Raw genomic sequence first — 25,849 nt, 5'->3', positions numbered from 1 at the left:
TTATTTTGTCTGAATTTGAAGGTTTTTGTTTGTCCACCCGTCTCTTGATGATTGACCACAAGTTCTCAATGGGATTAAGTTCTGGGGAGTTTCCAGGCCATGGTCCCAAAATCTCTGTTTTGTTCCCTGAGCCATTTAGTTATCACCTTTGCTTTATGGCAAGGTGCTCCATCATGTTGAAAAAGGCATTGTTGATCGCCAAACTGCTCTTGGACGGTTGGGAGAAGTTGCTCTCGGAGGACATTCTGGTACCATTCTTTATTCATGGCTGTGTTTTTAGGCAAGACTGAGAGAGAGCCCATTCCCTTGGCTGAGAAGCAACCCCACACATGAATAATTTCAGGATGCTTGACAGTTGGCATGAGACAAGACTGGTGGTAGCGCTCACCTGGTCTCCAAATAAGACGTTTTCCAGATGTCCCAAACAATTGAAAAGGGGATTCATCAGAGAAAATGACTTTACCCCAGTCCTCAGCAGTCCACTCCCTGTACCTCTTGCAGAATATCAGTCTGTCCATGATGTTTTTCCTGGAGAGAAGTGGCTTCTTTGCTGCCCTCCTTGAGACCAGGCCTTGCTCCGAGTCTCCGCCTCACAGTGCGTGCAGATGCACTCACACCTGCCTGCTGCCATTCCTGAGCAAGCTCTGCACTGCTGGTAGCCCGACCACGCAGCTGAAACACTTTTAAGAGACGGTCCTGGTGCCTGCTGGTCTTTCTTGGGCGCCCTGGAGCCTTTTTGGCAACAAGGGAACCTCTCTCCTTGAAGTTCTTGATGATGCCATAGATTGTTGACTGAGGTGCAATCTTTCTAGCTGCGATACTCTTCCCTGTTAGGCCATTTTTGTGCAGTGCAATGATGACTGCACGTGTTTCTTTAGAGATAACCATGGTTAACAGAAGAGAAACAATGATGCCAAGCACCAGCCTCCTTTTAAAGTGTCCAGTGGTGTCATTCTTACTTAATCATGACAGATTGATCTCCAGCCCTGTCCTCATCAACACCCACACCTGTGTTAATGGAGCAATCACTGAAACGATGTTAGCTGGTCCTTTTAAGGCAGGGCTGCAATGATGTTGAAATGTGTTTTGGAAGATAAAGTTCATTTTCTAGGCAAATATTGACTTTGCAAGTAATTGCTGTTAAGCTGATCACTCTTTATAACATTCTGGAGTATATGCAAATTGCCATTAGAAAAAATTAAGCAGTAGATTTTGTAAAAATTAATATTTGTGTCATTCTCAAAACTTTTGGCCATGACTGTAAACAGGGTATATATAAAGAATTCCCATGACACACGCCCACTGGTGTCCCATGGGTGGAGTCTGTTTCAAGAATTTTTCAAGGATTTTCCTCCTGTGAAATGTGACACATAGACAACGCATGCGCATAAAAAATGCAAATGCATGCCAACACGCATGAAAACGCATACAAACGCTGCGTTTTTTGTTGTCATGCACACGCTGATGCGTAAAAAAAACAAAACGCTGCGTTTACATGCGCTTTTTGCTTGTTTTATGTGTGCATGAAACTGTGCAAAACGGCGCAAATGTGAAAGTAGCTTTATCCAGCCTTTTTGTGATGCATTGATCACGATATTTTCCATGTACTCAGACAGCCTATAGCATTGAAGCTCAACCTTATGTTAACTAACCACTCCCTTCTATACGTAATTATAAAACCATGTATGTGTAATAAACCTTCAGAATACTGAGGGAATGCGATGCTGTAACCAAGCGTGTACAGAGTTTCATTTCGTTGAGCGCTCAAACTACTCAGTTTAATTGGGAGCAGCTGCAGCACACACAGGGATAGATTTATCCCAACCAAATTTCCATAACACACATTGAATATTTGCTGCAGTAACTCCAGCACCAAAACGCTGACTCAGCAAAGTGAGCGATTGCTGCAGGCAGTGGCACACACTCCATGCAGGTGTGAGACGAGGACACAGCGGTTGTGATAGTTCTTTGAGATTTTCAACAATTCTAATGAATAGAAAAGCAAATAGCCATTCATCCTTTCCACAGCATTTTTGGAGCAGAGCTTTTTGCTGCAAATACAATGTGCACGGACACCAATTGTGCAGAAGCGTTTCCATGAGGCTTTCCTGGAGGAGAGAGAGAGAATATTTTCATCCGCCAGAAAGGATTTCAGGGTTAAATTCCCAGCTGACTTCCTTCCTCCGGGCATGCGCACTGTAAAATGCGGATCCTGCAGCAAAAAAAACGTTGCATGGTCCGTCTAGGCATGTCGGCGGACGCACAAAATTTGGCGGATCCGCAAAAAAACGGATCAAACGGATGGCCATCCGTCAAGATCCGCCGGTAATGCAACTCAATGGGGAAAAAAAGGATCCGTAAAAAAAAATGGCAGATCCGTTTTTTTAAAAAAACGGCGGATTTTGACTGATGGTCAAAAATGGAAGTGCGAAACAGGCCTTAGGAGACCATCACAGCTTCATCCTTCGGGGCTCCACTGCTGCACCAGTGGTTATATCCCACCCTGAAGGGTCTCGGTACCTGCAGGATGGCCACGCACGCAATCACCTCCCTCATGTAAAGGGGGACCCAGCCCTTCACCAAAATCCCACAGCGCCAACACCCGACACACAACGAAAGGGAACGCTGCTCATTCCGGAGCCCTCTCCTCCCTCAGCACATGCCACACAAGCGTAGGTGCAGAGGCGAGTAGAAATTGGGAGGGGCAACAGCAATCTAGAACCCGCCCCCTCTCTGCTGGATGGCTGTCTGCCTAATGGGGCGGGGCCAACGCCTTGCCAGAGTAGGGCTGGCCGCACAATGTCGCGCTCGACGTAGTCTGTGGAAAAAAAAAGAAAAAAAAAAAAAAGCAGCAGCCCGCCCGCCGGCCCAGCAGCAGAGGAAGCCGAAAGGAGCGAGCAGCACAGTGACGCGGCGGAGGTGTAGTTTGACGCGGTGTGTTACGTGGTGGGGAAGAGAAAAAAGCCCAGCGAGATCCCAGCCGCGAACGAAAGCAGTGACGGAGGAGAGGCAGTGTAACCCGGTAAGAGGAAGGAGGAGGAGAGGGAGAGGCTGGAGGAGAGACGTGGAGCAGGCAGGCCGCAGCCGCGGGCTCTCCCTCACACTCAGGCGCACACACACGGGGCTCGAGAACGCTCCGGAGCCTTTTCCCCACATTTGTTCTGGTCCTGCCCCGATGCTTCACATGCGACCGCTGTGTGTGCGGAGTGCGGCCATGGAGGCCCCGCTGCTTTAGTGCGGGAGGACGGCCAGAGAGCCGCGAAACAAAGGATAATGGCGGCGGCGCCTGAGCCTGGGGTGCACAGGGCAGACATGGGGGTCACTGGCAGCGGAGGAGCGGGCTCGTTTTCCGTCTCCCTCCCCCGGCTCCGGCTGCCCCCACATTGCACCTTCCAGAATGGAGCGGGCTCCCTGTTCTCCCGCCTTTACCTCCGTGCTGCAGGCAGTGCCATGTGCGTCCTCTCCGCAAATTGCCAGGGCAAGGTTTATGCAGCTCTGGTTTTCCTTGTTTTCTCTGTGAAATGGCAAGATCAGGACTCCCCTTAATCTGCCCCTGGTGCTCTACTGTGCAGTGATGGCAGCGCCCCCCATAGCTGTGGTGACAGTGACCTTCGCTCCTATTTCCCTGTAGACATCAATAAATGTGTTGTAGTTTCTGTTGTCATGTGCGATTCTTGTGTCCCATCACTTGGGGGTGGGAGCTGTGCGATGTGGCTGGTAGATCCGAAGAGTGCAATCCTTGGCCATGTCCCAAGTGCCTACAAGTTTTAATAGAATGGTAGAAGTTTTCAGAAATGTTGTAGAGTACTAACTGTCCCTTGCGGTATATGATGGCATCCCCATTTATCAAGAGTGGGTGAGAGAAGAGATGTCAGGTCTAGCAACAAGCTGAAACCCTTCCACTTTGTTTCTACACTCTTTAGACCATGTTCACATCTTTTTTGTCATGATTTTCTGAAAACATCGTTCAGCAGTCTAAAGCTGGAGTCACACACACCGACTCACCAGCGTTCCCGACAACGATGTCAAAAAGACAGCTTCACCAGCGATGTGTACCTTAGTTACCAGCTCCCTGCAACAGCGCGCTGGTAACTAACGTACACATCGGGTTTCTAAGGGACGCACGTCCCTTGGATACCCGATGTGTACCTTAGTTACCAGCTAATCGCTGGTCTCCTGCCTGTCACACTCAAGCGATGCGTGCTGGCCAGCGGGAGATCAGCGATTGAAGAAATGTCCAGAGGTTTCCAAGAGCGATCAGCGATACCGGCAGGGGGGCTGATCGCTGTCACACACAGCGATCTCGCTGGTGAGATCACTGTTGTGTCACAAAACTTGTGACTCAGCAGCGATCTCGCTAGCGAGATCGCTATGTGTGACGGGCCTTTAGTGTTTCCAGGAAACCATAGCAAAATTGTGCATTGTCACATTGCGTGAACCTAGACGAACTCATCTAGGCAATTAGATGGCCACCGATTTACATTGAAACTCATCTCTGATTGTTAAGAACCTATTAGGGCTTGTGCACACGAGTGTATAAATTGGACGAGTGCTTTCTGACTATGTTTTTGTTTTAAAGGATAGGCTAATGACTAGTGTTGATCAGGCACTGAAATGCTCAAATCGAGAACGTCTGGTGTATTAGAGTATTGAGCATAATGGAAGTGAATGGCAAACTCTCTCATCACTACCACTGTCCCATGTTATTCAATGAGGCAGACTCTGAAGACTGTCACCCATTCAAGTCTATAGTCATATAAATAATAGTTGCTGAGGTAGGAAAACAGATTACACATGGATGACAAGTGAGAAAAATAGTGTGCCATTTTTCCTTATGAAAATCAGACTTTTTTTTTTGTACTGTCTTGTGACCCTAGCTTTATACAGGCCGACGAACCGTCTATGTACAGTGAGCGATGCTCGTTCTCTGTGCACATTAACGGAACATCATGTTACTGTTCTACGTAAATATTTATATAGCTCTAACATATTCCGCAGCACTTTACGTTATAGAGTGGACTTGTACAGACAATAGACATTACAGCATAACAATACCTACGTATCAAAACGGATACTAAGAGGAATCAGGGCCCCGCTTACAATCTATTTCCCAAAGATGTTAGGTTCAGTTATGAAAGCTGCTATTTCTTAATGATTTTGGCCTCCCTATTTCGAATCTGACAATTAAGATTTTAAGTTGGCTCTTGTTTCTTTATTAGGTTTTCTTTTACTGCTACATATAATTAAGGCATAAAAGTTTGAAACATTTTTCCAAATTTATAGATACAAAATATTTTATGAAAATATTCTGTTATTTATTTAGAGGAAACTTAGCAACAATCCAAATACCGTATATACTCGTGTATAATCTATTTACAGTTCCCGGTTCCATTGCTGTTTTCTGGGTCCAGTGCAGTGACGTTAGCAGAGGGCGCACACTGACTACATCATCGTGCCCTCCGCTAAACGGGCAGCGGTAAGTATTGCTCTGCTCCCCCGTCATACTCACCACCACCCTCCTGGCGCCGGTCTCTTCAGCCCCTGCTTCCTGCATTCAGAGGTCACATGGTACCGTAGCTGCTCATTAAATATGCGCATATTCATGAGTTTAATGAGCGGTGCCACATGATCGCTGAATGCAGGAACAGCTGGTACACAGATCATGGGGGAAGCAGGGGGGCTGCAATAACCGTGCCGGGGGGGGGGGGGGGGAGTATGGTCTCTGACACCCCCCACTCCCCTGCCGACCCCCGTATAAGACTTGTGTATAAGCCGAGAGAGGGGGGGGGAAATGACTTTCAGCCCAAAAAAGGGCTGAAAATCTCGGCTTATACACAAGTATATACGGTAACTAAAACCTGTCAACATTATTGCGAATGATAGTTACCGAAACTGCATTATAAAATTTGGTCCTCCCAACACCTTTTTTTTTTTTTTTTTTTCTCTTGTACTCCTGCATCGGATCATCTTACAATTGTCCAAAAGTAATCTGCAAGTATTGATGGATTCCACTTTCGTTCATCTCTTTTCTCCAAAACTGCAACATCTTGGTGAAACCTCTTGCTGCGCTTACTGCTCTGCAGTTTGATGGGAAAGAGTCTGGATGCCAATGTACTAAATGACTTTTTAATAGATATTATAGCCAAGAACCATATGTTTTGAGGAGATTTTCCACCAAATCTTAGTTATCTGCTTTTTGAGTTTCCTAAAAAATGTTACCACTAATGCAAATGCTACCCATGTATCCTTTTCCTTCCTCTACAAAAAACGGTGAAACTTCTCAAGCTTAAGAATCTGAGGTCCAGTAAAGGCTCCTTCCTTTATCTTTGGTTTGTTCAAAACTTGGACATTTATCAATGAGATACTTGGATGCTTTTGCATTTATATTGATTGCTTTTGGAAAGTTCCTCATTAGACCAAACCTGATATACAATGGTGGTAACAATCTTATGTGGCTCAACAAGTTCTGTATGCAGGACATTGCTACTCCCTGGTGGCTGAAGTGTATGTAAAAGAGGCTAGTCTTTTTTATTGTAGTGACTTTCTCTCCCATTCACACAGAAAGCTGCAGTACTGTGTGCATCCACCCTGGAGACGCAAGTAAGAGAGCATTCAAAATTAAGTCACCACATAGGGGCCACAAATGTTGGTCATAGTTAAGGCACCTCAACAGCTGTTTCTTTTTGATTTTTTTCATGTGAACTGCATAACCAACTGGAATTGAAGATAGTGCATGGCCGTTATGCACAAGATGGCTTTTGGGCAAATCGATGAAGAGTCTCTAAACCTCTGGATTATGACTTAAGTTCAGAGCTTCCATTAAACGTTTGATGTTGCATTCCACAAAATCGCCCTCCATGAAGAAGTATTGGACAAGAACTTTATTACGGTTGCAGAACAAAGAAATCTGAAGATCCCCTGCTAGGGGATTCCTCAGCTGTAGCTCAGCCTTAAGCTGGAGTCACACATAGCGACTCTCCAGCGATCCCGACAACGATATCAACGTGTCAGGATCACTGGTGAGTCGCTATGTGATCGCTGGTGAGCTGTCAGACAGCTTCACCAGCGATCACAGCGACGCCGAGCGCGCGGCGTCGCTGTGTTCGTTAGTTACCAGCGTGCTGATGCAGGGAGCTGGTAACTAACGTACACATCGGATATGTAAGGGACGCACGTCCCTCGGATACCCGATGTGTACGTTAGTTACCAGCAGATCACTGGTCTCCCGCCTGTCACACGCAGCGATGCGTGCTGGCCAGCGGGAGACCAGCAACTAAAGGAATGTCCAGCTGTTTCCTACAGCGATCAGCGATACCAGCAGGGGGGTCGGTCGCTGATCGCTGTCACACACAGCGATCTCGCTGGTGAGATCGCGGTTGTCACAAAACTTGTGACTCAGCAGCGATCTCGCTAGCGACATCGCGATGTGTGACGGGGCCCTTATTATTGGCCAAATCTCTAACAAGATCATTCACTTTACTTTGTGTTATAAGGTGTGGTTCAGTTGAGGTTGCTGACAGAAAGTCTGGGTCATGAGAGGAAGACTTCATGACACTAAGCGCCCTCTTCCTCACTTGACTCAACTGAAAATATTTCTGATACATTAGAACTGTTGGTTCCAAAAGCATGTGGTACTGGGTGTGTTGCAGATAGAATGTTTTGGGCACTTCTTCCTCCTTGAAGCTCCTTTCCTAGTGTGTGTGTGTGTGGGGGGGAGGGGAGCACCATGCAAAAATAGTAACTGGTAGTGTGATCAGTTGACTCTCCAGATCATTCAAGCTGAGAGACATGGTTTGCCTCTTCCTATGCAACCACTGGGTGTGGTGTGAGGCACATCTATTGTAGCATATGCGTGGCGCCCAACTCTTGTCCTGATCTTATTCTGCAGCCAAAATACAGGTTGTAATTTTTCCTAATCATGGTAGACGAGTTTTCCCTTTGTGAGGCAAAAGTGACTTCATATGTAGCAAACGCTAAACGCTTTAATGCAATAACGAGGCATATCTGAAAAAACCTATAGAAAACTTGTCAGTATGCTAAGAAATCCTAAAAGAGTATAGCTTACACAAAGCATTTATAAAAGCAGGTGATGCAACTGTAATTAGGATTGTCATCGGAGCAGAATTGCAGTCTTTTGATTTATCACCCCAAGTTGATAGAATACTGAAGGCTCAATGTACTAAATAGATGTAGTAGAGTAGCTACTAACAATGCAATAATGATGAAATAATAAAGGAGCAATTTTTTTCCCTTCCCCATGACAGCACCGTACATGAGATGGCATCCGCCCGAACAGAAAACCTGTAACAGATCAAAGAAGGGGGCGGCACCTCTCTCCTCAGTTTGGTTTCCTGTTCCTGCAGGTGGATGCCTGTGGCAGGCTACATACCTTCAGGGGGATCCCCCTCTGATGAAGTCTGGTCCGGAGACCGAGGTCCGCGGTCTGGGGGGGCAGCTGGGCGTGGTGGCGCGTGCCTGTAACCCCGCGTCCTGGTGGCTGTCATGTGCCGCGCCTCGTCTCCCCGACAGTCGCTCCTGTCAGGAGGCTGGACCGGGAGGGGGCGTGTCCATCACGACGCTGGCGCTGAGTGAATGGGACAGCTTTCGGTCTCGCAGGAAGTGATGTCACACGTCGGGGGAGACGGTGTGCTGGACGCTTCCGGGAGTTGTTTCAGGGTCGTGCACACCGCTCCTGCCGCATAAAAGAAGCGGTGTGCGATAGATACGGCGGCAACAGCTTCACATGTAAGCATGGCGGACCCTGCAATGGAAATATGCGCATCGGACGCTGAAACGAACCCACAGGCTACCGTGGTACCCAGGGGTTTCGGTGTGTGAGTGCCTTTGTAAGGCAAAATGTTAGTAATGATGGCCTCTGTGTCATGTTTTTCTTTAGGGGAAAAAGGCCATGTCAAAACAGAAAAACTGCATTATGCAGGAAAGCCCTCCCTAGAACATATGACAAGCGAATCGATCGCTCATGTATTAATAAAACAGCTGAGGAGTCACCGTCCCTACTCTAGAGCATAAAAACCATTATTCGAGCTGAAGTAAAGACAACAGTAAAGGAGCAGTTAAAGCAGCATACTGCATTCAGCTCTGGAAAACCCACCCCTCCCCCCTACAGAAATCCAAAGTCCTGATGTAGATTCGGAGGAAGAGCCGGGAGAATTGGCCCCCTCTGATGACTCAGACCTGGACTCCTCAGACAAGGAATATGGCCACCCTTAGGGTCCCGTCACACTAAACGATGCACCAGCGTTCCCGACAACAATATGACCTGGTCAGGATTGCTGGTGCCTCGCTACATGATTGCTGGTAACCTGTCAAACAGGCAGACTCACCAGCGAGAACGCTGGTATCCAAGGTAAATATCGGGTGACTAAGCGCGCGCGTCGCTTAGTTACCCGCTGTGTACCTTGGATATCAGCGTGAGCATGCTGGTATCCAAGGTACATAGCGGGTAACTTAGCGACGCGCGCTTAGTTACCTGATATTTAGCTTGGATACCAACTTCCAGCGTCTGCTTACAGCGCTAAGAGCTCGTTGGTCTCCCGCTGCCACACGCAGCGATGCGCGCTGGCCAGTCCGAGACCAACGATCAAAAAATGGCCCAGGACACTCCTGCACGATCAGCGATACCCGGCGGGGGGCCGGTTGCTAATGCGTGTCACACACAGCGAGATCGCTGTGACGTCACAAAATCAGCAATCTCATGGTGTATGACGGGGCCTTTATTTTTTTTATCCGAAGATATCGGAAAATTACTCAAGCTTGTCAGGTCTACTATGGGGGTCGAAACGCCCAAGGACATCCTGGGCTGAAGGGGTGAATGCATCTGTAGAACAGGTTTGCAGAGTAGCGGTATGGTCTTCACCCTCCACTTTCTTCCATCACTATAGGCTAGATCTAGGTCTCTCGAATCTTGCCTTTGGGATAAAGGTGTTATCGGATAGAATTAGATGCACAGATTTTATATGCAATATAATCATTATAATTTTGTTATAACTAACCACAGTTGGTTACTATGCCCAGGTAACGCCGGGCTGTTCAGCTAGTATTTTATAAAATCAAAGAATGAATCTCGAGAACCATCCCAGACCATGAATATGTTGTCCACAAATCTTACAAAAAGCCTGATGTGCTTCAGGAACTGGTTATTTATTGAATACACATTTTTCCTAAAAAATCACTAGATATAAATTAGCAAAATTACATGCAACGGGGGTACCCATCGTGGTTCCCACCCGCTGCAAGTACCAAGAATCCAAAAACCTGGAGGCATTATGTTCCAAGATAAATTTCATACCATCAAAAATGAAATTGGTAAAATTCTCGCCGCAAGAAATTCCCCTGTATCCTTAATATAAGTAGGCACTGACTTCAATAGAGCATGAAGAAGCTAATCAGTATATTTTAATAATGGTTCTGAAGGTGAACCAATCCCCGATACGATAGGAAGTCCGGGAGGACGTAAAATGGATTTGTGGATTTTTGGTATATGATACCCATGAGGTCTGCAAGTGAGCATTTACTAATTTCATCGTTGATGGTATGAAATGTATCTTGGAACATAATGCTTTCAGGTTTTGGGATTCTTTGTACTTGCAGCGGGTGGGAACCGTGATGGGTAACCCCATTGCATGTACTTTTGCTAATGTGTATATATAGCGATTCTTGAGGAAAAAGTATACAGTATGTTCATATATACTCCCCAGAGGTAAATGTTTGGCAGGCCATACGCTTAGTGTATGGGCATTACAAGTGTAGGAGATCTGCTCCTTTCTAATGGAAATGTTTTTTTCGTGATGCCCTCCTCTACGTCTCTTCAAAGGGGCATTGGAGTGCCTCCAAATATTTGGCAGCCTTTGCATTCACTGCATAGGGAAACAGTATGGGAGACCCACTTCCTAATAATGGGAACATTGTTTTCAGGAGGCCCTCCTGCACATCTCTTCAAATGGGAATTGGTGTGCGTTCAAATTTTGGGCAGCCCTTCCACTTCACTGCATATGCAATAACAGTATGGGAGACTCACTATTTAATGCAGGGGTCTCAAACTCGGCAGAGTAAATGGGCCGCATATAAAAAAAAATTTTTAGCTGGCGGGCCGCATTCCTTTCAAACTTAATACAGTGCAAAATTATTGTTAAAATGAAGATGAGTGACCTCATGGAGCTCAACATCCAACACTGCGGAGACACCATCACATGTTTCTCAATGCAGTGATGCTAGAGCAATGCCCCCATCCCTTATGGGAAATATGCAAAAACATGTAAATCAACAGCCGCGGAGACACCATCACATGTTTCTCAACGCAAGCAATGACTAGCCAGGTCTTTCACCGGGAAGGAACAACCACGGGAAGGGCAGTCTCCAATGAAGGAAACCACCTATGCCAAAACATGGTATCCATCCACAGACAGCTGTTTCGGGGTATTGCCCCTCATCAGTGTGGAGTAGGAAACTGGCTAGTAGGAGCAATGCCTAGTAAAAGACAAACGCAAAAATGTTCCTTCCCGGTGAAAGACCTGGCTAGTTATTGCTTGCGTTGAGAAACATGTGATGGTGTCTCCGCGGCTGTTGATTTACAAAATTATTGTTTAACATTATTTAATCTTGTGCTTTTTTTGATGACGTTGCCATCATGTATGTAGGGGCAGATACAGCACAGGTATGGGAGATGTGCACCTGTATGTAGGGGAAGTTACAGTACAGGTATGGGAGATGTGCACCTATATGTAGGGGCAGTTCCAACACAGGTATTAGAGATGTGCACCTGTATGTAGAGGCAGTTACAGTACAGGTATGGGAGATGTTCACCTGTATGTAGGATCAGTTACAGCACAGGTATGGGGGCTGTGCACCTGTATGTAGGGGCAGATACAGCACAGGTTTGCGGGCTGTGCACCTATATATAGGGGCAGTTACAGCACAGGTTTGCGGGCTGTGCACCTATATGTAGGGGCAGTTACAGTACAGGTATGGGGCCTCTGTACCTTTATGACCACAGCGCACGCATACACAATGCCGACAAACCCCACCGATCGTACAGTCGTCGCCTATAGAGCGGTATAACAACCCCTGCAGGCGGCGGTCAGCAGTGAGCCTGCTGTGATGAGTCTGATTTGTTCCTACTCAGTCCACAGGCAGAACTTTACACCCAGTCAATAATCCCGACAGTGAGTGTCAGCACAGCTCTGCAGGAGCAGCACACGTGACACAGTGCAGCGCGGGTAACACAAGCGCGCAGTTAATAACCCCTCCATAGCCGCCGACGCTGTATAACATGGAGCAGTCCACGGCTGTCGCCAGCACACACACACACACGTACGTGCTGGGAGAAAGCTGCAAACTGCTCCCACATGACCTTCAGTGATGACAGTCATGTGATCAGTCACATGGGAGGGAGGAGTCACGAGATGGGATGTTTTTGTTAAGAGGTTGTTCTAGTCTAGTGACTATGGAGCGGTGAACTCCTCTCTAGATAGAGTGAGACATGTGGTGCACCGCGGGCCGCAGATGCCTGCCTCAGGGGCCGCGTGTTTGAGTCCTCTGGTTTCATGGAACAACAAAGCATAGCCGGCTGATAGCTATCTAAGAATAGTAAAGGCCGCCTGATGGCCCTGTAAAAATAGGCTTTGTGACTTTCAGAAACAGGATGTGACTTTAAATTAAACAGGATGTGTCTGATGATGTATCACACCACATGGCCAGATAAAATTGTAAAATCTTAATTACATTTCCCAGTGAGTGTATTTGTCTTGGTTGAAAGTAATGCTAACGTTCAAAAACTTAGCAAAAACGCTACTTTTGAACATAGCCCAAGTTGTGGTGGAGCATTTTTTATGTTGGTTATTTATTTAGCCTTATATACAAGTCATTACCCTGGAAAGGGTGTTCCTTTTTTTTTTTTTTCCAAAATCATATTTATTGAAATTTTACATAGTTAAACATGAAAACACATCAATTCCGCAAACAGTGCAGAGTAGATTAATAATACATCAAGAAAACAGACATACAAACGTAGGAGGCAAGGAATAAGGGGGGAAAAGGGGGTAGGTACACCTAAGTATACGACTGTAAATTACTGAGATCAAAGGTCTTAGCAGAAACTGATCTGCTAAAGTGCAGGTTCCTGAATATCAAAGTGGCATATAAGCTAGACACATAGCAGGGTTCATCGCGGGCAGGGAATATCAGACCCTGAATCGAAGTAGCACAAGCATCATCACGGTGGATTGAAGGAGAGCCGGCTACCAAGCCATGGTTCCCAAATCTGGGACTTTTTCTTTTTAGATGACGCAGATAATACCAGAGCCCTTTCGTATTGGCAATGAAGGTTCATCCTGTCAATCACAAATTGTATGGTCAGAGCGCTGGCCACTCTCCATTTGGATGCCACTGCCAGTCTAGCGGCTATTAACAAGTGTGAGAACACTCCTCTCAACACATACGGGATCTCATCCAAACCGATATGCAGTAAAACCATACTGGGTTGTAAGGCCATCCGGATCCCAGTTAGCTCAGCTGTCACGTCCTCTAGGCTAGCCCAAAAATTTAGTAATTTCAGGCACGACCACCACATGTGGCTAAGTGTCCCCAACATACCGCAGCCTCTCCAACACAATGGGGAGCACTGAGGGCCAAAGTGAGCAACTTTAACTGGGTAATAGTACCAGCGTAAGTGGACTTTTTTCAATTGTTCCAGATGGTTTAAACAAGAGGAAACTCTCCGAACCTCTAACACCGCCTCCCGCCACCCATCAGGCGCTAGGGTGACCTGCAAGTCATCCTCCCATTGTCTCATGAATTGCAGTTTAACCTCTGGGTCAGGATCATTCAGGGCTCTATACAAGATAGATACATTGTGAGTACTAGGTCCGGGCACCAGGAAGAGGCCATTTACTGTACGGTCTAGGTTAGAATTAAAGAAGTACGACGGTTGTGTAGTGTGTATAAGATGTCTTAGTTGCAAAAACTGATAAAATCTATGTCGAATATCTGGGTGTTTTGCAACTAGGCGGTCAAACGGCTTAAATCTATATACGGGATATGTAATTCTAGCGCCTTCAGTGACACTTCAGTTAGCGGGATTTTAATAAGAGTCGGGACCGTCTGTCTCCAAAAATGCAGTGCAGTAGACATGGTTGGTAGAGGGAGATTACAAGGCCGCGGCCCAAAGGCTTCAACCTCTAACATAAATCGGGTGGAGCCTCTAGTCGCATAGAAATTTTCGATTTGCAACCATCTATGATCCTTATCTAGCTGCCACCAATCCCGCAGCCTCGCTACCACTGAGGCCTTATAATACGCCATCAAATTTGGCAATCCCATTCCCCCCCAGATCATAAGGGTAATACAAAAGGGACTTGGCCACTCGAGGAGTTTTGTGGGCCCATATGTATTTGTTTAAGCGCTGAAGGTTTGTTATAATTTTGCTTGGGACCCTCAAAGGGAGACATCTGAAATAATATAATATCTTGGGGAGAATTTTCATCTTGAAAATATTAATTCTAGCCACCCAGGAGGTCATAAACAGATGTAAGGTGTCCAGCTCAGTCTTTATCTGTCTGAATAAAGCAGTATAGTTTGCCTCTATGATATGTTGAGTGTGTAAGCTTTATACCAAGGTAAAGGGATACCCTGATCAGTCCAACGAAAGGGAAACTTATTCTCTAATTCAGCTTTGGTGACCCAAGGGACCGCGACAGGGAATACCAGTGATTTGGATGCATTCAATTTGTAATAGGATACTGACGCAAACTCCTCTAGTTCAACCATGACGGCCGAAAACGACCGCTCCAGGTCCACACAGGCTATGATGACGTCCGGGTAAAGACCGATCTTGTGAGCAGCCGGGCCCACCATCAAACCTGAGATATCAGAGTTAAGACGGATTTTCTCCACCAGTGGCTCCATGCATAATGCAAATATAATGGGGGATAGTGGGCATCCCTGTCGCGTCCCGTTAGTGATCAAAAAGGGGGTAGATACAAACCCAGAGGCTAGGACTCTGGCAGATGGGGTGGAATATATGGCTAAAATTGCCGAAAGAATGGGGCCCTCCAAACCAAACTTCCCAAGAACACTTCCCAAATATCCCCAGTGCACCCTATCAAAGGCCTTCTCAGCGTCCAATGACAGGAATGCACTGGGAAGGCCCGATAGTTCCGCCACCCTAATGAGATTCAGCATTCGGCGGGTACCATCCTTGGTTTCCCGGACAGCCACAAAACCGACCTGGTCAGGAGAGACAAGAGAATGGATTATCAAATGAAGGCGGGAGGCTAGCAATTTGGTATACATCTTTAAATCACAATTCAATAAAGAAATGGGTCTAAAATTCCCAGGACTATCAGGGGTCTTACCTGGCTTAGGGAGAGTGGTAATAGTAGCTTCCAAATTATGGGCAGCAACTTTACCTGAATCCCGCCAACTTGAAAACAACCTCAATAGATATGGGGCCAGAAGTTCCTGAAAAGTGCGATAATATTCATTTGAAAGTCCATCCGGACCAGGCGCGGTGGGGTAGCTTACTGCTCTTAATAGTTTTTTTGATCTCCTCTTCTGTAAATGGGGCGTTTAACAATAATAATTCTTCTTGGGATTCACTTGGTAAATTAACTGATTGCAGATATGAATCGATTGCTACCTGAGTAGGTTGACGGGTCTGCGGGTCAGGATGTAAGTTATATAAATAGGAGTAATACTTTACAAATGTCTCCGCGATGTCAATCGGATTCCTAACCAGACACCCATTCTGATCTTGTAAACCATCTACTCTGGATTTTGCCTCTCGTTTACGTACCCTATCTCCAGTGGCTTAAAAGTGAGTTTTAAGCTTACGTAAATTACGGGCATAGGCAGAAAGCAAAACCTACCGCAACTGAAAGCGAACCCTGTATATATCATCCGACACCGCCTGCGAAGGTGAAGTTTTATTCAGTGATTCCAACTGGTCAAGTCTAGATAAGAGGTCATCCCGAATCCCTCTATTACGCTTCAGTATGGAGGCTTGTTGTATGATATATCCCCGTATAACCACTTTATGCGCAGCCCATAGCGTTTCATCTGAAACTTCCCCATTATCGTTAAAATGGAAGTAGTGAGTCAACTCAGTAGAGATACCACACGTCACCTTCTCATTTAGTAAAAGAGACGGGTTCAGACGCCACCGAAAAGCAGGGTTCGCATGATGTTTTAACGCTAACTAACACAATGGGAGCATGGTCAGACCAGGTAATTAATCCTATGCTGGAGGAGACGCACCTAGGAAGAACTGAAGTATCCACCAGAATATGGTCTATCCGAGTAAATGTACGGTGTCGGAAGGAATAAAAGGTATAATCTTTTTCACTCACGTGGGAGTACCTCCTGAAATCGTGTAGATGATATTCTTTGGCTATGCCTTTCAACTCCCCCCTAGGCCGAATGCCACCTCGTGAGCAGTCTAGATCCCTGTCCATGGGAAGATTAAAGTCTCCACAGTATATCTTTTCACCCTGCGCCAGACCATCCACTCTATGTAGTACTTTGTGGATAAATGTCTGTTGCGAATGATTTGGGGCGTAGATGACTGTGATAGTGTACAACTCGCCATTCAATGTGCATATGAGGGACAGAAATCTGCCCGCAGGATCCGCTACCTTCCGAATACAATTGATGGCTAATGTATTTTTAACCCCTTCCTGACATCCGACGTACTATCCCGTCCATGTGACCTGGGCCCCTATGCCCATGGACGGGATAGTACGTCTACCGCGATCAGCGGCGCCCACGTGGTGAGCGCCGCTGATCGCGGCCGGGTGTCAGCTGATTATCACAGCTGACACCCGGCACAATGTGTCAGGGGCGGTCACGGACCGGCGCCGACACGTTAACCCCTTGCACACCGTGATCAAACATGATTGCGGTGTACTGGGGGTTAAAGGGAAGCATCGGCAGGGAGGGGGCTCCCTCCGTGCTTCCCTGAGCCCCCCACGGCAGCGCAATGTGCAGCGCTGCTGCGGGGGGCTCCTTTCCTGCAGGCCCCCGAATCCAAGATGGCGACGGGGGCCTTCGGGGGCCTCAGTGCCCTCAGTGCCTGCAAAGCGCAGGCATGAGGAAGCCTTATGCACTGCCTGTGACAGATCGCTGATCTGTCACAGTGATCTGTGATGTGACAGATCAGCGATCTGTCACAGGACAGTGATGTCCCACCTGGGACTATTTAACAGAGTTGAAAAAAAAAAAAAGTGTTAAAATAATTTAAAAAAAAAATCGCCAAATTAGAAAAAAAAAAATATTCCCCCAAATAAATCCATTTTTTGGAAATAAAAAAAAACAAACAATAAAAGTACACATATTTGGTATCGCCGCGTCCGTAACGGCTCGCCCTATGAAACTCCCATTAGTTAACCCCTTTAGCGAACCCCTTAAAAAAAAAATAAAAAATCATTTTTTGCTTTTTTTTTTTTTTTTTTATCATACCGCCAAACAAAAAGTGTAATAACACGCGATCAAAAAGACGCATATAAATATCCATGGTACCGCTGAAAACGTCATCTTGTCCCATAAAAAAACGAGCCGCCACACAGAATCATCAGCAAAAAAATAAAAAAGTTATAGCTCGCAGAATAAAGCAATGCAAAAATAATTTTTTATATAAAATAGTTTTCATTGCATAAAACCAACAAAACATAAAAAAAGACCTAAATGAGGTATCGCTGTAACCGTACTGACCCGAAGAATAAAACCGCTTTATCATTTTTACCGCACGCGGAACGGTGTAAACGCACCCCCCCAAAAGAAATTCATGAAACGCTGGTTTTTGTTCATTCTGCGTCCCAAAAATCGGAATAAAAATCGATCAAAAAATGTCACATGCCCGAAAATGGTACCAATAAAAACGTCAACTCGTCCTGCAAAAAATAAGACCTCTCATGACTCGGTGGGTCAAAATACGGAAAAATTATAGCTCTCAATATGTGGGGATGCAAAAACTATTTTTACAATAAAAAGCGTCTTTTAGCGTGCGACAGCTGCCAAACATAAAAACCGCCATAAATAGTAAATCAAACCCCCCGTTATCACCCCCTTAGTTAGGGAAAAATAATAAAATTAAAAGAAAATGTATTTATTTCCATTTTTCCATTAGGGTTAGGGCTAGGGTTAGGGGTGTGTTGGGGTTCGGGTTGGAGTTAGAATTGGAGGTTTCCACTGTTTGGGCACATCAGGGGCTCTCCAAATGCAACATGGCGTCTGATCTCAATTCCAGCCAATTCTGAGTTGAAAAAGTCAAATGGTGCTCTTTCCCTTCCAAGCTCTACCATGCATCCAAACAGTGTTTTACCCCCACATGTAGGGTATCAGCCTACTCAGGACAAATTGCAAAACAATTTTTGGGGTCCAATTTCTCCTGTTACATTTAGGAAAATAAAAAATTGGGGGCAAAAATATCTTTTTTGTGGAAAAAAATATTTTTTTTATTTTCACGTCCGAGCATGTTAAACTTCTGTGAAACCCTCGGGGGTTCAAAGTGCTCACCACACATCTAGATAAGTTCCTTCGGGGGTCTAGTTTTCAAAATGGGTTCATTTGTGGGGGGTTTCCACTGTTTAGGTACTTTAGGAGCTCTCCAAAGGCAACATGACACCCGCAGACCTTTCCATTAAAGTCTGCATTCCAAAACGTCACTACTTCCCTTCCGAGCCCCGACGTGTGCCCATACAGTAGTTTTCTCCCACATATGGGGTATCAGCATACTCAGGACAAATTGGACAACAACTTTTGGAGTCCAATTTCTTCTGGTACCCTTGGGAAAATAAAAAAATGGTGACTAAAAGATCATGTTTGTGGAAAAAATACAAATTTTTTATTTTCACGCCAGGGCGTTATAAACTTCTGTCAAGCACTGGGGGGTTCAAAGTGCTCACCACACATCTAGATAAGTTCCTTAGGGGGTCTAGTTTCCAAAATGGTGTCATTTGTGGGGGGTTTCCACTGTTTTGGTACAGGGGTTTTCCAATCGCGACATGGTGTCCGATCTCAAATCCAGCCAAAAACGTCAAATGGCGCTGCTTCCCTTCCGAGCTCTGCCATGCACCCAAATAGTGGTTTACCCCCACATGTGGGGTATCGGCGTACTCAGGACAAATTGCACAATAACTTTTTGGGTCCTGTTACCCTTGGAAAAATAAGAATTGAGGGTGAAAAGATCATTTTTGTGGAAAAAATATTATTTTTTAATTGTACGGCTGTACGTTATAAACTTCTGTAAAGCCCTTGTGGGTTCAAAGTTCTCACCACATATCTAGATAAGTTCCTTGGGTAGTCTAGTTTCCAAAATGGGGTCACTTGTAGGGGGTTTCCACTGTTTAGGTACATCAGGGACTCTCCAAACGTGACATGGCGTCCGATCTGAATTCCAGCCAATTTTGCATTGAAAAAGTCAAACGGCGCTCCTTCCATTCTGAGCTCTGCCATGCGCCGAAACAGTCGTTCCCCCCCACATATCAGGTATCAGCGTACTCAGGACAAATTGCACAATAACTTTTGCAGTCCAATTTCTCCTGTTACCCTTGGTAAAATAAAAAAATTGAACCTGAAGTATTTTTTTTGTGAAAAAAAGTTAGATGTTCATTTTTTTTTTTTTTTTAAATATTCAAAAAAATTCCTGTGACGCACCTAAAGGGTTAATAAACTTCTTGAATGTGGTTTTGAGCACCTTAAGGGTTGCAGTTTTTAGAATGGTGTCACTTTTGGGTATTTTCTATCATATAGACCCCTCAAAGTGGCTTCAAATGTGATGTGGTCCTAAAAATAAAATGGTGTTGTAAAAATGAGAAGTCGCTGGTCAATTTTTAACCCTTATAACTTCCTAACAAAAAAAATTTTGGTTCCAAAATTGTGCTGATGTAAAGTAAACATGTGGGAAATGTTACTTATCAAGTTTTTTGTGTGCCGTATCTCTGTGATTTAAGGGCATAAAAATTCAAAGTTGGAAAATTGAGAAATTTTCAAAATTTTCGCCAAATTTCCATTTTTCTCACAAACACAAGTTATTTGAATGAAATTTTACCACTAACATGAAGTACAATATGGCACGAGAAAACAATGTCAGAATCACCGGGATCCATGGAAGCGTTCCAGAGTTATGACCTCATAAAGGTACAGTGGTCAGAATTGTAAAAATTGGCCCGGTCATGAACGTGCAAACCACCCTTGGGGGTGAAGGGGTTAAAGATGATGCACACCCCAGCCTTTTTAGTGTTATTATTAGCAAAGTAAATATTAGAGAACTGTGGGTGACGCAGCCTAAAATTATCAGCTTCTATCAGATGCGTCTCCTGCAGGCAGATAATCTCTGCACCTGATTTTTTTTCACCTCTTTCCATAGGATGGACCTCTTACAGGGGGAATTCAACCCCCTAACATTTAAAGACATAATGGTAACACTCATAATTATACATTATAAAACTTGCTATCACACATACATCTTCATGAACCCACATCATCCGCATCTGGGCTCGTGTGTTGGCAACATAGAGAACCACAGTAACCACATTAAAAAGACCCATCTCGGAGGTGCACCTAAAAAACAGGAGACAAGGGAAACAAAACACAGAGAAAAGTAAAAAAATTCTAAACACAAAGTCATGTAGCCACTAGGCCAAAGGCCAGGCTAGTCAGGCAGTGAAATGCATGAATGGTCATTCCTAGACCGCAGGTAAATGCCAGCTCAGGGCAGTTCCAAGGTTCACTCCCAAAAAGATGGAAAATAACCGAGAGTTATCTTGGACGGGGTGCTGGAGCAAAAAGAAAAAAAAAAAAAAACGGTGACAAAATCCGTAGCACCCTCATAGCAGAGTCCTGCATCCGGACAGCTTCTCATCCTCATCAAGTTTGAATCCAGTCCTGAACAATTTTCTTTCCCATCGGGTTCTGGCGGGGAGCAAAGGAAATCTTCCAATCGGTTAGCTTGTTCTCAGCCTGTTTGGGAGATTGGCAGACCACACCACGACCTTTATAAGATATTATCAGCCTAACAGGATTGAATCCCCATTTGTATCGGATATGAACATCACGTAGTGCTTTACAAACATGAGCGAATTCTCGCCTCCTTGCCAGCGTGGATGCTGATAAATCTGGGAACACCTGTAAGCCTTGGTATTCAGCAGGGAGCTCAGGGGGTTTCCTCATCCCCTGCATGAAGGCGTCTTTGGTAGTATAGAAGTGGACGCGCGCCAAAGTGTCTCTGGGCAAGGCTGGGTCCACATGCCGGGGTTTGGGGAGTCTATGTATCCTGTCAATCAGGAAATCCCTGGGGAGCAAGGTTGGGAGTACAGTTTGCATGAATTTAAGCAAAAAGTCAGCCAGATCCTTATCTGGAATGTCCTCCGGTATGACCCTGACACGCACATTATTCCTCCGTGATCTATCTTCCATATCATACATCTTATCCTGGACCACAGCCATATCATGTCTAAAAGCTTCGTTCTCATCCACTAGTGCATTTATAGTCTTGGCATATTCAGCTATCTTGCTCTCGACATGAGCAGTTCTCTCCCCCAGGGACGAGACTTCCCCTCTTATCTCCTGCAGCATGGACTGCATGTTTTCCTTTAGGGAAGCACGAATGGAGGCCAAAAAGTTTCTCATGTCTCCTTTAGTAATAGGAGACAGGTTGCTGTGAGTCTCAGAGGCCCCCCTCCCCCCCAGAGCCACCAGATGAGTGTGAGGAAGCTGAAGGGGAAGCTGCAGCCATTTTACCTGCAGCATGTGCAGTTTGTCCTCGGGGGAAGAAGTCCGGGAGCTTCGGCGGGGAACTGCGTTTCTGCGCTCTCCCTCGGGTCATCATGTGCCCAGGACCTTCCAGGAGCCATTACTGTGCACAGGGAATAGGAGAGGTAATATACAGTGCTGTTATTAGCCGGTTTAAGTCCGGAGAAGCAGGAGCCTGTGAGTTATGTGGCCTCTCTGGTCTGCATTCAGGCCACGCCCCGAAAGGATGTTCCTTAATATACAGTTTGTCCAAATATACATGGACCTGAGACATTTTTCTAATTTTGGTTCTGGACATTACCACAATGTATTTTAAACAAAACAATTCAGATGCACTTGAAGTTCAGACTTTCTGCTTTCATTTGAGGGTATCCACATTAAAATTGGATGAAGGGTTTAGGAGTTTCAGCTCCTTAACATGTGCCACCCTGTTTTTAAAGGGACCAAAAGTAATTGGACAGATTAATTGTAAATAAAATGTTCATTTCTAGTACTTGATTGAAAACCCTTTGTTGGCAATGACTGCCTGAAGTCTTGAACTCATGGACATCACCAGACGCTGTGTTTCCTCCTTTTTGATGCTCGGCCAGGCCTTCACTGCGGTGGTTTTCAGTTGCTGTTTGTGGGCCTTTCTGTCTAAAGGTTAGTCTGTAACAAGTGAAATGTATGCTCCATTGGGTTGAGATCAGGTGACTGACTTGGCCATTCAAGAATATTCCACTTCCTTGCTTTAATAAACTCCTGGGTTGCTTTGGCTTTATGTTTTGGGTCATTGTCCATCTGTAGTATGAAACGACGACCAATCAGTTTGGCTGCATTTGGCTGGATCTGAGCACACAGTATGGCTCTGAATACCTAAGAATTCATTCGGCTGCTTCTGTCCTGTGTCACAAAATCAATAAACACTAGTGACCCAGTGCCACTGGCAGCCATGCATGCTCAAGCCATCACACTGCCTCCGCCGTGTTTTACAGATGTGGTATGCTTTGGATCATGAACTGTACCACACCTTCGCCATACTTTTCTCTTTCCATCATTGTGGAGGTTGATCTTGGTTTCATCTGTCCAAAGAATGTTCTTCCAGAACTGAGATGGCTTTTTTAGATGTTTAGCAAAGTCTAGTCTAGCCTTTTGATTATTGATGCATATGAGTGGCTTGCACCGTGCAGTGAACCCTCTGTATTTACTTTCATGTAGTCTTCTTCTCTTTATGGTAGATTTTGATATTGATACGCCTACCTCCTGGAGAGTGTTGTTCACTTGGTTGGCTGTTGTGAAGGGGTTTCTCTTCACCATGGAGATTATTCTGCGATCATCCACCACTGTTGTTTTCTGTGGGCGCCCAGGTCTTTTTGCAATGATGAGTTCACCAGTGCTTTCTTTCTCAGGATGTACCAAACTGTAGATTTTGCCACTCCTAATGTTGTAGCAATTTCTCGGATGGGTTTTTTCTGTTTTTGCAGCTTAAGGATGGCTTGTTTCACCTGCATGGAGAGCTCCTGTTTCCTTCACAGCAAAACATTCCAAATGCAAGCACCATACTCAAATCAACTCCAGGCCTTTTATCTGCTTAATTGAGAATGACATAACGAAGGGATTGCCCACACCTGTCCATGAAATAGCCTTGGAGTCAATTGTCCAATTACTTTTGGTCCCTTTAAAAACAGGGTGGCACATGTTAAGGAGCTGAAACTCCTAAACCCTTCATCCAATTTTAATGTGGATACCCTCTAATGAAATATGAAAGCCTGGGGGGCGTGGCTTGTCTGGAGCATGTAAGACACAAGTTCTGGGAGCTCTGAGGAAAAACCTCCCAATCCGACTCACAAACTAACAAATACCGGCCATCCAGCCTCTAAACCTGATGAGATGTGCTCCTCTCCGCTGGGAGAGCATTTTGACACCAAAACAAGCCAGCTAATCCCACTAGAAAGGGGATCACACTTTGAGGCCTACCTCATTTAGCCTCACCTCACAGCCTGGGACTCTCCTAGACCAGTGGTTCGGTCTGCGGGAGCTGGACACCCCACTCTCTGGAGCCCCATTCCAGCTCGGGGAATACCTGAGACCTGCTCGTGTAGAGCCGCCCTGGATAACCTTTCGGTGTTTATCTGACAGCCAGGTAGTCTGATCGGTGATCTTCGCAGCCTGTCAGGCCTTAGAGGCCGACGGCCTAAACTGATTTGGACTGCGGCAGCCTTCCAAGCGGCAAGAATTAGTGACGCAGGCAGCGGGGAGACCGGACAGCTAAAACCGTGAGTGGACTCCTGTGGTATCCCCGTGATTTACCGCTTCATCGCTCCTCCCTCCCCCCCTTCTAACTTACCCGAGGCTCTTCGTGGCTTCTGGTGCCTGGGGACAGAGAGAGGGACGTCAGACCCACGGCCAAGCTCATAGTTGCTACACAGACTATGATAGCTGCAGAGACCCAAGAGCTATCAGTTGTGACCCAGTAACTGCAGATAGCTCTCTGCTAGACAGAGCTAAATAGCTAAATCTGCTTCACTGCTCCTGTGATCCCTTAACTTGCTGCCCATTCCCCTCCCCCTCACTGCATCTAAGAACGCTTCTCTCCATCTTGTTTGCTTAGCTGGAGATAAGCTGAGGACAGTAACTGAGGATATCTGCAATAAAAAGCCTGTAACGCTCAGTCATCATTAAGGCCAAAGAACCGCAGCTCCCCTCTGCAATAGTTGCTTTTAGTGGTCTCAGGCATTACATACAGTATCTCTGGTGGGTCCCTGGTGATAACGTAAATTTATTACCTCTGGCCGTCCCTATCAATCAAAACAGGAGCACAGAGAGACTTGCTGTGCTGGACTGTTTTAACTCCCCTCAGTCTCTCCCTCTGCTATTAAAAATACATTAACCCTATCAGTGGACAAGAACTCCCCACTCTTTTCTACTTTCATAGGTTCATTTCATTGTAATAATCTTTTCAAAATTGGCAGACTATAGGAGATAAAATCTCTTTCAAAATGAGCAATCAAAAAATAAAAGGGAAAAATGCCTCATCTAAGCCACAGAATTCCAGAGGTTCTGAGAGATCATTTGGATTTCATCGGCAATCTAGGGATCAGTTAGAGGCCGTTAGTCCGGTTAAGTCACGTTCTCCCCTGAGAAACAGTCCTCGCTCACTAGATTCACATAAGGATCCACAACATTCTCCTAACTACAACGCATGAACAAGAATGCCAGGAAAGACTTCTTCCCCTGATAAAATGGACTCCTCTACAAACAATAAAAGAACACCATGGTCATGGGGCGAAAAATTCGACTCTTCTAGGGAAAATTCTGAAGCTAAAGACAATGATGATGCTTCCACTGACACTTCCCCAAATCTAAGCCCTGCCTAAAACAAAATGAAAACGGATACATCCGGATCCGCTAAGAAATCAGTCACCTCAAGCCTTCCACAAACATCCGTTAAGGCAAAAGATAACAGCCCTGACTTTGAAGCCATTATGACTAACCTGCTAAAAAAACACAGCATCGAGATGGATGCCAAACTGGAAAAACAGTAGAATGATCAAAGCCGACATTGATATGTCTTTCCAAAAATATTTTGACAAAATAGATAAACCACTAACCAACCATGAAGAAAGGATCAACAAGCTAGAGCGTAGATCTTAGATTACATACGACGAACTTGATCGCCTATCATCAGATGTTCATAAGCTCAGAGTGAAATTAGCGGATCTCGAGGATAGAGGACGCCACAACAATATAAAAATCCGGGGAATCCCCGAGAGCATTGCTCAAGAAGATTTGGCAAGTCACATTCAAGACATCTTCCGACCAGCCTTACCAGAACTGAGTGAACCGGATCTAGCCATTGACAGGGCCCACAGACTACCGAGACCACCGAAGATTTCATCAGATTTTCCAAGAGACACCATCCTCAGGATACATTTTTTTTCAAAACAAAGGAGAAGATCATGACTTTCCTAAAAACCCATGGAACCTTTCCAGAACCTCATAAAGAATTAAGTGTTCCCAGATTTCTCCAAGGACACTCTTGAAACAAGGAAGTCCTTCGGCAAAATTACTGCAGCTCTTCGCAACAGAAACATCTCCTATAAGT

General features: G+C 45.5%; 1 protein-coding gene across 2 annotated transcripts in view; it reads left to right on the top strand.

The window, feature by feature from the left end:
* Positions 1 to 2,766: 2,766 nt before the first annotated feature.
* The window catches only part of CREB1 (cAMP responsive element binding protein 1), a 349,835-nt gene continuing 326,752 nt past the window's right edge, over positions 2,767 to 25,849 (top strand). Inside the window, exons 1-2 of one of the 2 annotated variants that reach the window (XM_073558231.1) lie at positions 2,767 to 3,022; positions 5,380 to 5,476. The gene's annotated coding sequence lies outside the window, so the exon portion shown is untranslated. The remainder of the gene's footprint in view (positions 3,023 to 5,379; positions 5,477 to 25,849) is intronic. The other variant, XM_073558230.1, reaches the window with a different exon arrangement.

The sequence above is a fragment of the Dendrobates tinctorius genome, unplaced genomic scaffold, assembly GCF_039654945.1.
Source record: "Dendrobates tinctorius isolate UK_male_01 unplaced genomic scaffold, ASM3965494v1 ptg000254l, whole genome shotgun sequence".
Taxonomy (NCBI): Eukaryota; Metazoa; Chordata; class Amphibia; order Anura; family Dendrobatidae; genus Dendrobates; species Dendrobates tinctorius.
The sequence above is the reverse complement of the archived record's forward strand: the minus strand, read 5'-3'. Positions and strand labels throughout refer to the sequence as shown.